This window comes from Simochromis diagramma, unplaced genomic scaffold (assembly GCF_900408965.1).
Source record: "Simochromis diagramma unplaced genomic scaffold, fSimDia1.1 OVJJ01000603.1, whole genome shotgun sequence".
Taxonomy (NCBI): domain Eukaryota; kingdom Metazoa; phylum Chordata; class Actinopteri; order Cichliformes; family Cichlidae; genus Simochromis; species Simochromis diagramma.
Window position 1 is genome coordinate 24,874,986 of NW_024387414.1, and position 13,100 is coordinate 24,888,085.

The window sequence follows — 13,100 nt, forward strand, 5'->3', positions numbered from 1 at the left end:
TTTTCACTTTGATGACTTATCAGACTTAGAGAGGGGATTAAGGATATCACTTTTTGCATGAGACAACACAAAAAAACCTGATGTGTTCATATTTTGTTACTGAAATGAAGAGAAAAAAAACAATTTAAAAGATAAGCAGAGTGAAATTCCATACAGGTATTGTAATGCAGTGGCACCCCTTTATTTTTCATCGTACAGGGCAGTCTGATTCAGTAGATTCACTAGCAGACCACAGGTAAAAGTGCTTTGCTGTCATCAGTGTTATGGGATAAGTAACCATGGCAACCGAGAAAATGTCACAGAAGCTTGCTGCAGATGGAAGAAGTTTGCCTTTTAACATGTCTTTTACATTGTGACAGGGTGTATTTTAACCCAAGCCATGATTGTCCTCCTAAATGTAACCGTCCAGTAGTTTTTATGTCCAAACTTAGCCACATTGCTTTGAATGCATTTTATTTCATTTCTGCTATAATTTTAAAGTGTTTAATATCACACTTTGAACTGCTTGACTGATACTTTCAATGGAGTAAGGATCTGAATTCTGCTTCTTCCACTACTTGGTGGTGGTGGTGGTTCTTAATGTCGCATAACCTGCAAGGGAGACGAGTGTGAGTCATATGCATTAAATGAATGAACTAATGACCTGAACTAAATAAATTAACCTTAAATCAATTAACCCTGTGACCTCACTGACCTGTCATGCAATTTAGTATGTACGACATGCAGGAATTTAAATACCTGGAGCTTTTCACCATCTAGTTAATGCTAAAGCATCGTCAGTGCAGAGAAGTCCAACAGGAAAGTGGCTAATTTAGTTTCAGTATGTTGAAATGACACTAATACAAATGGACAGCAAATGTGTAGTATAGTGTTGATGGGGAAAGTTAACTGATCTCAGTAGACTGGCAAACAACAGATTGTTTACTTTCAGAATGAGCCAATAGAGAAATCATTAGTTTCATCCCATGTGTATGTCATATTCCAACTAAATCTGATGCTAAAACATTTTTCCCATCAGTATTTAAGCCTGACGCTAATAACTTTGCATAGTGAGACCAGAGTGAATTTGCCTACCTTTTAACTAATTGAGGACTGTTTATTATTATACATATTATAGCAAAAACATGGACTCGTGTTTTGGAATCCCTTATACCATATTCATGATTTACTTAAAGTTTAATTATGTCAATGACATGTCAAAACTCATATAACAGGTTTTGCAACGTTGCAGAGTTCATTATAAGAATCCCTTAAAGCTACTCCCTGCTTTTTGTTATCTTACCATTTCATTCCACCTTGAAATGCATATAACTATGCTTTACTATGCATATGTATAATATAAATCACAGCTCTTGATGAATGAGAATTCATTATGTAAATAACAGTCAGCTATGAAATTTTATTCAAAACAAAGCTATGGTTTTTTGTCTCCTTTTGATTTCTGTATGTTAAATTAAATGAATAAATTATGTTTCCCCTACAGGATTTGTCAGTATGTTAACACGGATAGTTAATTGGCCAACCAGTAAATCCTGTCAGCTGTACAATATGGAAACATTATGTTTGTAGTAACACCTGTTTGAATTCTTTTGATATTGTCTACCATACTGTGCTGTATAATGGTTAATTGTAAGATTTACGCACAAGCACACACACAGACAAACACACCTACACACAGTTCATTTTGAAATGAGTTCTGTAACCAATGAGCAGCTGAATGACAGAACAATACAAACATTATTAATAGTGTGTTTTCAAACAATAGTGGTGCTTTGATTTTTTTATATAAAAATATATATAACTATAAACATTTGTACAAAAAACATACAAAAAGGTTAATGTCATCTAAAAGAAGAAAGAAAATACACTTTTGGGAATGATGATGCAGACACCTACATTATCTGCTTTACTGGGTCTTATCTTTTTCTCATCACATGTATATATATCTTTAATCTACATTTGTTGCCTGAAGCACCTCTCCACATGGCTGCTGGAGTGACAAAATCAATTATTGCAGGTTTAAGTAAAGCAAACTGTGGGCTGCTTCACAGTCCTGGAAGGCGTTACTGTTAAAACCACAGAATTCAACAAACCACACCAGAATGTGTTTAATTCAATCCAAACAAGAAAGTGTGAACACACCCAGAAGTCTTTGGCAACTTCATTTACCAAACTGTACAACCATCTGACAGCACCCCAGCCCCCTTACAACCACCTACTTAAAGGCAGACAAAGTGTAGAAAGCATTTTACATCTTGATAAAGGTTTAGTTTAAAGTTTTGATTTTAATTTTTTTTTTCTTTTTTGCTAATTATTACTAAACCATTTGTTGTTAATGGTTGTTTTATGTATTTTATGAGTTCAAAGACAGAAGCTACACTATGTTAACAGTGAAAATAACATCACCACCAAGCTTTTACAAAATTTTGAAAATTTTGCGCACTGTGCAAAAAGACATAACACCAGGTTTTCACAACCTATTATTGTGCTGATGTTTTGTTCTGTGGTGGTGGACAACAATTTAGAAATCCACGGCTAAGTATGTGCTCCATGTGTTCATGTGGGCCGAGATGCCAACTAAAACAGGTACCATATATATGCTATCACTCATGTTCTTCAAACAATCAAGTGACAACTCATTCTCCCAGGCAGCTGTCACCTTTGAAGTGGCTGCTCATCAAGAGTGTATGTGTCTTCATGGAGGGAAGATTGTCATTTGCACTGACTTTCCAGCTTATTACTGAGTGGAAAGTCAGTGACACCTGTCAAAATACAGGGTGAGGAGGTGGACATGGTGCAATTCTACAAGTACCTTGGGAAGCTACAACAACAGGCTGGACAGGACTAATAAAAAATTGTACAAGAGGTGGCAGGATATTGTTCTTCAAAACTATCACTTCTATCAGCGGTGGCCAGAATGCAAGGGTCTGTGAGGCAGACAACAGCATAGTGAAGGAAGGAGGTAAGATTTCTAGAAAAAGAAAGCATGTCTCTGTGGCAAATGTATATTTTCAACGGAAGCTGTGCTGAAACTGTTATATCTGTAATAGCATTTTTGTATAGATTTAACTGAAATTCCCGTGTGTGTGTGTGTGTGTGTGTGTGTGTGTGTGTGTGTGTGTGTGTGTGTGTGTGTGTGTGTGTGTGTGTGTGTGTGTGTGTGTGTGAATATGGTATTTACAGTTATCCCTGCGTATATTATTTAGCTGAGATAAAGAGTACTGTACTGTATCTCATGAATGCTAAAATATTAAGCAATAAAATATTGGAAATCAGAACAATGTAAAACAGAAAAACATCACACATCACGTATACCAAATGTATACTATGTAGATAAAACTGTATTACTGTTATAACTCAATACTTCCAGTAAAATAATTCAGTGCAACCAGCCAAAAATAGTGGGCTGAGGTCTGTGAATAGGGTCACAGACTACACAAAGAAGCATGCTGATGCTCTACTTTATGCTGGGTTATGACTACATGATTTCAGCAGAGAAATATCCCAATATTGATGAAGATGTAGGATGTGTTCACTAAAACTGGGGCACTGGACAACAAAAAACGTAATAGTTAATGACAATCAGTGATGAATCTTGGACTTTGCAACCAAAAGATATGTTGAAAAAAAGCATGTTACTCCACAGACAACAAAAATGACGCTAAAGGATACACAGTTCATATTGCATTCTTTGTGAGGTCCATGGACAAATTTCCTCTTTCCTCTCTGTCTCTATGTTTCCCTTTTTTTCTTCTCTTCCAAATACAAGATTACAGTACACTTCTCTATAACGTTTCTGGGGGGGTTTTGGACATGGTCAATCTGAAGACTGCAAGAAGAGACTGGAAAAAGAATAAACTAAATTGCATCCTCAATAACATTTTACACCCCCTCTACAGTGATATTTTGTGTTTGCTTCAGCACCCCAAGGTGCAACATCAAGGTCTCATGGTGATCATTTTCTCCACCCACCAACAGACTACTTCCTTTCTCTTTAATCTCCACAAACTGCAAAGGTGTTGAAACAGGCAATCTGCACTGATCTAAAATTACCAAATATCCTGGATATTCACAGGAATGTGGTTGAAACAATGGCTGTACAGCCATAAACTGCTGCAATTTTCCTTTGGATTTTTTTCTACATATAGGATATCATCATCCATATTATGATCATATTTTTACCTTAAACATTTACCAATGCAGATTTTGCATAATTCCATGTTTTTAAATTCTATGATATTATGATATCATAGAAACTGAGAGCTTTTGTGAAGGTGACAGTTGGCAATCCTCAAATCTAAGCAAAAATCCAAATGCAAACAGGACAGTCTGTGAAGTTTCCGTCGGCATCTTTGGAACTGGATATTGAGTTTAGTTGTGAACTAGTATGCAGGATCTCAGAGTGTCTGTAGCATCCTATAATATTTTCTTCTGAGAAATGAATCAATTTGAATGTGAAGATGAATGTATTGCGGAAATCAAGTGTGGGTCCCCTTAATGTCTGTTTTTAACTGTCCTCAAGACTAAACAAAAGTTACGTTTTATGTACTTACCATGTAAATATACATACACTAACAGAAGATACATCTCGTTAGTATCAGGATGGATGTCCTGTTGAACTTGATTGAGATTAAGATTTGGATTGAGATCTGGAGTGCAGTGAACTCACTGTAGCATTCAATACACCAGTTCAAGATGATATCAATTTTTTTATGTTGGTCATTATCCTTCCGCAAGAAGCCAACACAAGATGGGCATCCTTTGGTCATACAGGGATGCTCAGCAACAATACAAAGGCAGGCTATCATATTGAAACAATGCTTAGTTGGTACTGAGGGGCGCAAAGTGTGCAAAGAAAATATCCCCCCAAAATTATGCCACTATCGTCAGATACAAGACAAGATTGATCTGCCCTTTCATGCTGTTTACACCAAATTCTGATGTCTTAATGGATGCACCAAATGTGACGAGTTCTTCTGCTGTAGCCCAGAGGATTCAAGGTGTTGTCCATTCAGAAATGCTTGTCTGCATACTGTTGTTGTTTGAGTCACTGTTGATTTCCTATCAGGTTGAAGAAGTCTGGCCATTCTATTGTAACCTCTTTTTGACTAAAGAACTGCTGCTCACTGGATGTTTTCTCTATTTCAGACTATTCTCTGTAAAATGGATACGTGGGAAATCCCACAATTCATTAGTTTCTAACCCTGACTGTCCCATCTAGCATCAACAGCCATGATATGTTCAAAGTTACTTAGACCATCTTTCTTTCTCATTCTGATACTCGATTTTAACTTCAGCAGGGTGTTGTGACCATGTCTACATGCCTAAATGACTTGAGTTGCAGCCATGTAATTGGCTGAATAGAGATTTCCATTAAGTTGAATGGGCACTCCTAATAAAGTGGTTAGTGAGTATATGTGGTTATATCATTTTCTCATGTACAAACTTCTGAATTAAGGCCATTAAAGTAAGGATATTGTCTGTACTCAGTAGATAGGTATGTATTTCTATATCTCAATAAGGTTTCACTTTAAATAAAAGGCACTTATAAATAAAACCCCCTCCACAGTAACAAGTTTAGCCATTTTCACAACTGTCAAGACAAAAGGCATCATCCAGCAGCTGCCAGCAGTGGCAAACACTAGATTTCACTGTGTTTTCCACAATATCAGATGTTAGGCCTTGGAATGGCAAATTGGGAAATGAACTAAACAGCAGTCGAGAGATTTCTTCAAACAACTGTCATTCAGAAAGATCAAAACTGCAGTGATCCTGTAAGGAGATTGAGTTGTACAACTCCTGTTTGTCAACGCTGTGCAGCTGAAACTGAAAAGCTGTTCAGGGTTTCTGTGAAGTTAGTGTCACTTAATCCAAAGATGTGATCCTGATCTGAGTTAAGAGTTGAGGTTTTTTTCTGCTGGCTCCCAACTTTAGTTTTTGTTTCAAATGAATGACGAGTTAGAGTGAATTAAAATTTACCAGAATTAAACGTAATGCGTCCCCCGCCTGAAGACCGTATGGACTGCCAGACACACAGCTCTAAATTTGGTTTGAAATGCTTCACAGAAACTCCATTTAATTACACAGGAGAGTAACTTCAGAATGGACACAATTATTCTTGTGCTTTAATAATAATTTTGAATAATACCTGTGCAAACACTATGGAATATACATTTATACATCTTTAGATCTGAGTGTTGTTTTTTTACATGTTTATTGGTTATGTATTTTTGAGGATTTTTCATTGCAGTAATTTGAGGAGTCTGTGTTTCATAAAGTTGTGACAGATAAGTTAACAGTGGCACTATAAAATACAGAGCCTGTAATGAAAGAAACTGTCCTTTGAACAAAATAACTTCCAAAGCCGGAGCTAAGGTCCAATTGATTTAAAAGGTAGGCCAGAAATTAATTAAAGCTCGCTGACATCACTAAGGGTCCATAACATTTTTAAAGATGCAATAAGTCATTTTAGCTGGAATTTTTAATCGCATTTTGAAGATGGTGACTACATCCCTGATAGGATTAGCCATCAAACTCTTAAAAGATTCATCCATCTTTCTGTCAGCCATTCTCTAGGACATCAAGACCATGATTGGATAAAAGAGAAAAAAATGTTCCCTGCCCTGTTGTCATTACCAATCCAACACTGGCAGATCTATTTTTACTTCAAGTAATGAGGAAGGAAGTTGGTTAATACTGCCTTGAACCTTCTTGAAAGCCTAGAAGGGGTTTCAGCCTGTTTAAACAGGAAGCAGGGCGTCTAATGGTTTCTTTAATGTGAAGTTTAAATATCTCAGTGAGACCTTTAAAAAGAATTACTGTTGAACAAGTATGGATATTATCCTGTCATTCTTTTCAAAGCTTGAACTTATTTTTATGTGCTTAAGGGAGTAGGCTTGCTTGTGTTCTGATGCTGTTTTGTTGAGTGCACTGAATAAAATTGCTGAAATTCATTGGTTTTAAACGCTGCTCACTTCGAAGATAACATAAAATTGCTTTTTTTTTTAAAAATATAAATGTTACTTTAATAGTCATAATAGGGAATCAACAAATTGCACCTATTTTACTACACAGAAATCCTTCATAACATACAAAAAATAAAAACAGAAAGCACAACAGTTGCCATAATATCAATGTTTTTAACAGCCGACAAATTAATATCTCTAATTGCATATTTGTTATATCTTTACCCAGTGAGTGGTCTATCATTTTTGTAATCATATCATCTTTGAATTCTAGCTTTTTAACCAGTGGTATAGGTTCTAGAGTCTTTAATATTTGTCTGAGCTTTTATTAATTCTTTAAAAAGTCCTATTATGGCACCACTGTGTCTTGCACTACCTTACACTCACCTGTAAAGCACATCTAAACATTTGCCACAATCGCAATGGCAATGGGAAATAACTCCGCAATAAAAGAGGCCTTCCTGCAGGTCTGGAGCCAGGTGTTAGCTGTCCATATACCAGATCATTTGGAATGTCTGTGTAGATTCTCAGCCATCCTGCTCACCCTATCATGTGACCTGCTGAGGTCCTTAGATCCTCATTGCCTCTATTTTCCATGTTTATGCTACGTAATTACCTTGATCTCTTTGTGCCTTCAGTAACCTCGGATTTAAACAACTCACAACTCTCACCTGCCTGTCCTCCTGCCCGCCGTCTTCTCAGGATTACAGGAAAAAGCAGGTCAGAACTTCATTCCTTCACCCACCTTCACCCACCACTCGAGCCAAACACTCTCCACCTGCAAGTAAGTTGCAAATTCAGAAATCAACTTCTCACCAGTTACCACTCTCCCTAAGCTCAGATCCTAACCACACTCTCCCTCTGTTTTAATGCCTCAGTGTCAGAGATTCCCTGCCACGTACCCTCTCCAAAGAAGTGTTCTACAGTGAGGTCCCTCTCCAAGGTGGAAAACCAGGTGGCTCATCTGGAAGTACTGGGATGCCCAGTCATCAGTGTATCTCTCTCTGCTGCACTGATGTGATCCAAAAAGCAAAGCGAGACATTTGGCATGAGCTTGTCTGCAGGAGCTGGAGACAGCAAGCTAGTGAAGGCATCCAGCCACCTTAGGGAGTCTATTTTCTATTCAGGTTTACCCCAAAAACCTTTCCTTATGCCAAAAGGTGTCCACAAGTCATTGGAGCCCTGGCCTTTGGCTGCCTAATGCACCACAGCCACCCAATGATACAGTATAAATACCAACCCCCGCACGTGGTTTAGCCCACCAGCTGAAGCAGTGTACAAGAGTGTACAGGGGATGGATCAGAACCAATGATCCATCCTTCCTAACAAGTAGGGTGTAAAAGAGCCCTTACACCACAATAGGGGGCTCTGGATACAAATAGTATGTAATTACCAAACCCTAACCAAAAAGAGAGCTTTAAAAGACAAACAAACAGCAAATGAACAGGATCAATAACAGTGATGAAAAACTACAGCTGAAAGAAGAGGGGTCACCAAGTCTTCATGACATTCACAATATTTCATTCACGATCATGAATCTTTATAGAAAAAATAACAGTAATTTGTCCCATCGCTGGCAAGATATTTTAGTGTGGGCGAAAGTGGTGATAAACTGACTAAGTGATGTTGCCATCCCCACAGCCATGCGCATACATTTCCTCATGATAACTATTTACTTGGCCCGCCACACGCTCCTAATTACATACTTCAGTTTTTGTGCTTTTTTATGGTGTGTGAGGGGGGAAAATCACTAAAGCGAGACTGAGAGACAAACAGAGTGAGACAAACATTATGCATGGTGTCTCCACCCTGCAGGGTAGTAAAGCATATCAAAGGTTGGCTAGACTGCACTGGGCAGCTGCTGTGGCATAAAGATGCGCCACACTGCCAGACACACAGATGTAGAGTAATGAGTCATTGTGTACTGGAATTTTGTCAAAAGCCTGCTTCTCTCTTTTCCTCTCATGTTCTTCATCTCTGTCCTGTCATCTTATGCTTTCTCCTTGTACTGTGTTTATAATTTATTAAACTTAAATTAGATTTTAATGAATGCCCAAAACTGTTTCCATTTTTAAAAAAGTGTAGTGATGTGCCTCACTTCCAGCCATGTGCTTTATAATAAAGTTTAATAAGGTCAGATTACACAAAGCAGTAACAAAGGGCAAAATTTGTAAAGGTCGCAGGCAGGGGTAGAGTGGTCTCAGCATGCAGCTCAGTTGGAGAAAAAGGCAGAATATTAAGGCAGCGATTAATAAAGGTGGAAAAGAACACAATTGCATTCATTCATTTGTGCCTTTTCTTTCCTTCCTCAGAAATTGCTTTGAGATCAAAATCATCTGTCTATTGCTCAAATAAATTAAGCATTTTATCAATTTCATTCATGCATATGTATTGCGCATATTTGCATAATCCATAATTTGGTGAAGCTTTGAGAAACACTCAATATACACTCAGTGTATAAAGTCGACAGGCAGAGAGTGAAATAATGCTGCTTAAAAGTTTGAATGGCCACAACAAAAACATACAGCAAAAGCTCTTTTCACATACCTGTAACACTGGCAGAGTAGATCTGTGATCTCAGTGTAACTTCCTGCTCCCCACACGACACTGTTGAAAGCTGCATTGGCAATTATAAATAGGAGTTTGGGTGGAAATTCAGGAGGCATATTTGAGCAAGTTCAAATCAATCAGAAGAGTGAACTCTCAGGGATCATGAGATGGATGACATGGCAGCATCCAGTAAGGAACATTTTGCCATCTTTCAACAGGCTCAACACTTACGTGGCAGCATATTAGTAATGACTTGAGGTCTGTTGCTGGCCACAAGAGATGACAGTAAATTTGACTACACAAGCATAGCTGGGGACTCCCTAAAGAGGCTAAAGAGGATACATTCCAATGCTGTTATACCAAGACTAGCAACGTTTGCTCGGATCCTCACAACATCATGGTTAAACCTTCATATGTTTTAACATGAAAAAGGTGGGTTAGAAATCTCATTTAAGCTGCTCAGATCTCTCAAACTAAATGCATTCAAAACAACCATCTTCAAGGTTCACGTTTTACTTCAAAAATTCCAAAAGGGGAAATGTGCCTTGCATCCAGGTCCAGATGTAAACCACAAATGAATCAGCGATCAAGCACGGAGGTTTCTGTCAAGCCATGCAGTTTAGCAACTGACAGAGAGTGAGAGCACCACCTGGCTGTACACAGTGCAGCTGAGTGAACAGGTCGCTGCATACCTTTCAGCTGCAGTTAATTAAATTCACTATATATGTGAGCTATAATTAGATTAATAAATAACACAGATATCAGTCTAATTAGAAAAAAAAGGCATAATCATTCTTCCACAGTATTTGTAGGAATTTGTCTTCGCACAGGTGAGAAGGTGGGTCTATCTACTTCATCAGTAACAAGTTAAAAACTATGCTGGTAAGCAAACAGAATCACTAGTGGGACTTAAAAGGGGAGTGAAAACAGGCAACTCCTTCCACTTAAGATTAAGGTTATCACAATGTCTGGTCTCAGCCAGTGAGGCGGGCTTTGAAATCAGCTTTGAAATACATGGAGGAAACTTTAGAAAACTAAGCTAAGATTTGGGGCTGAGTATTAGCGTCTTAATTCTTACTGTTATCATTTGACTCTTCAGATCTGAAGTCATTGGGTTGGAGATGTGATCTAGGTGGAAGAAGGAAAGAAACTTAATGCAGAAAGAAATAATGCTGCAATTTTTTTATCTTTTTGTGGTGCTTTTTAAATGATTAATAATGTAGGAAATGTATCTGTTTCAGTCCCAGTTTTTAAATTATCATATTTTTGTATGTTTTAAATGATTGTATTGAACATTTGACTTTTTTATTAACTTCACTGGACTAATCAATCTAAAGAACTTGAGATGTACAGTGTTTTTAATTTAATTTTCTTTCACATTTCATGGAAAAATAAGCAACTGATTAAAGGACAATGAAAATAATCCTCAGCTGCAGGCTTACACTTTATAAAATGTCTTTGTAGTCACGCAAAAAGCTTAATGATGAATGGGATTCTTAGCTTTGCTGTTGTCTCTTTCCGCACACACGCACCTCTTTCCACTCAACAAGAGCTGTAGTTGGAGTTGCAGCATGAGTCTGCAGCCAAGCATGTTTCAAACTCAGACAATGCAGTGTGTTATCGCTAGCTACAGTGCCATCCGCTGGCTGTCTGGACTGATGTGTGGGACCGGGATGGCTGGATGTGGAGGAGAGATAGGGCGCTCTGATAGAGCCCAGGGCTAAAAAAGAGCATTATGCGTTACAGTGTTGTCTTAGTTATGCTTCACAGAACTGGATGCGTCTTCGCAAATCGTCCAATTTCAGCTCCCCGATTCCCTCACTGTCTTCTCTCACCCTGCCAGTTGCCTTATTTAGTAAAACAGACATGTCTGTGCATACAGGCTTAAATAGTGGAGGTGGTTGCTGTCTCACATCCTAATGGCTGGTCTTGCTTTATTTGAGGTGTCCTTATGAGGAAAGGTCCCAAAGGACTGACTTCTGGAGGAATGTAGGAGTGAAGGGGGTGGGGGGGGTTGATTGCTGGTCTGGTTCAAGTGAAGGAAATTTAAAAGTGAGTGATGCAGAAAAGATTTTTAAAGGTCGCAATAAGTCAAAAATGGAAAAGGGAAAGATGAAAAGTGCATTGATTGGATCACTCAGCAAACCATAGAAAGAGTCTGAGAGAGGAAATGGCTGAGAGATCCCAGTTTAATAGTATTCTCTCAGAAAGTGTGAATGACTTTGAGTTATCACCCCTTTTATTGTATCAAAATTGATCACATTATCTCCCATCCATCTCTGTATATTTGTCTCCGCTTAAAGTGGTTGTTCAAAGCACATAATGGACAGATTAGGAGAAAACCTCTGTTCTGGCAACACTCAATATTTTCCCATTAGTGCGGTGGCCACTGGGATTAGACCTTTGCAACACATTAAAGTTGTCAATACTGCTAATATTGTTTTTGGAAGTCCTCCACCTTCTTAGAGCTACAGCTTGTGTAACCAGATCTCTTTGATAAGATCTATCGAACAACCGTGAGAGTGGCAGCAGGAGACCTATAGGTCTTATCTATTAGAGAACGGAAGACTGCGGGATAAAATGGCCAAAGAGTATTTTTCTTCGAAGCAGTTCTCCTCAGACTTTGGGAGATCGTAGAGTCTTGATGCAAACTGTTGTCAAAATGCAATTCAGTAAAAAAGAAATACAAAATATTGCGTGACGATAGCTTGAATTCCTCATATTTGCTGCAAATACACCACGAGAATGTTCATGTAAAGAGTTTTGTCATTGCGTGTTTTTGTGCAGTTTGAATGAGGCATTCAGCACACTTCATGTAGCACAATTAACCCCAACAGACACTGACCAAGTTAGTTTTTTTTTAAACTGTGTATCTTTTCGTAAAATAACAGCAAAATTAGTACAGTAGCACAGATGACAGATTGTTCTAAACAAAGGTGTAAAAAAGCACCTGCCTAATAATTTGTAGGTCTGCCAAAACTAAACCTGCCATGCTGCCAAATCTGTTTAGTCCATCAGGGCATGGATGTCCTTAAGTGCCCTGTGGTATCTGGCACAGACACCCAGTTGGTTGTTGGGTATAGGGCCTCGATGGATTAGCTTGTTCTGGTAAATATCAAAGATGTCTAATCAGATTCTGATCTGGGGAATTTGAAGGCTGGGCTGTTACTTGGGAATCTTTGTTGTATTTGTTGAGCCACTCTTGAGCCATTTTCATTGTGCTGCAGGGCACAATATCCTGCCAGGGAGCCCATTGCTGTGAAAGAGTGCAGTTGCCGCAGAAATGTACTCTCAGTGTGCAAAAACGTTTAGGTGGGATGTGTGTGTCAAAGTAACATCCACATGAATGCAAGGGCATTGTGTTATTTACATCACTTGTTATAAGTTTACATTATTTTGGCCAATCACTATAAGTGGTGCAGTATGTGCAGAAATCATTCAGACAACTTTTACATGTTTCATGTTGCAATATTACTCTTACATCATCCAAATTCACTTTCACCCTCATTATTATGCATTTATTACTCCATAATAACAAAGCATAAAAATTTATTTTTGAAGGTTTTATAAAGGCATTCAAAAGGA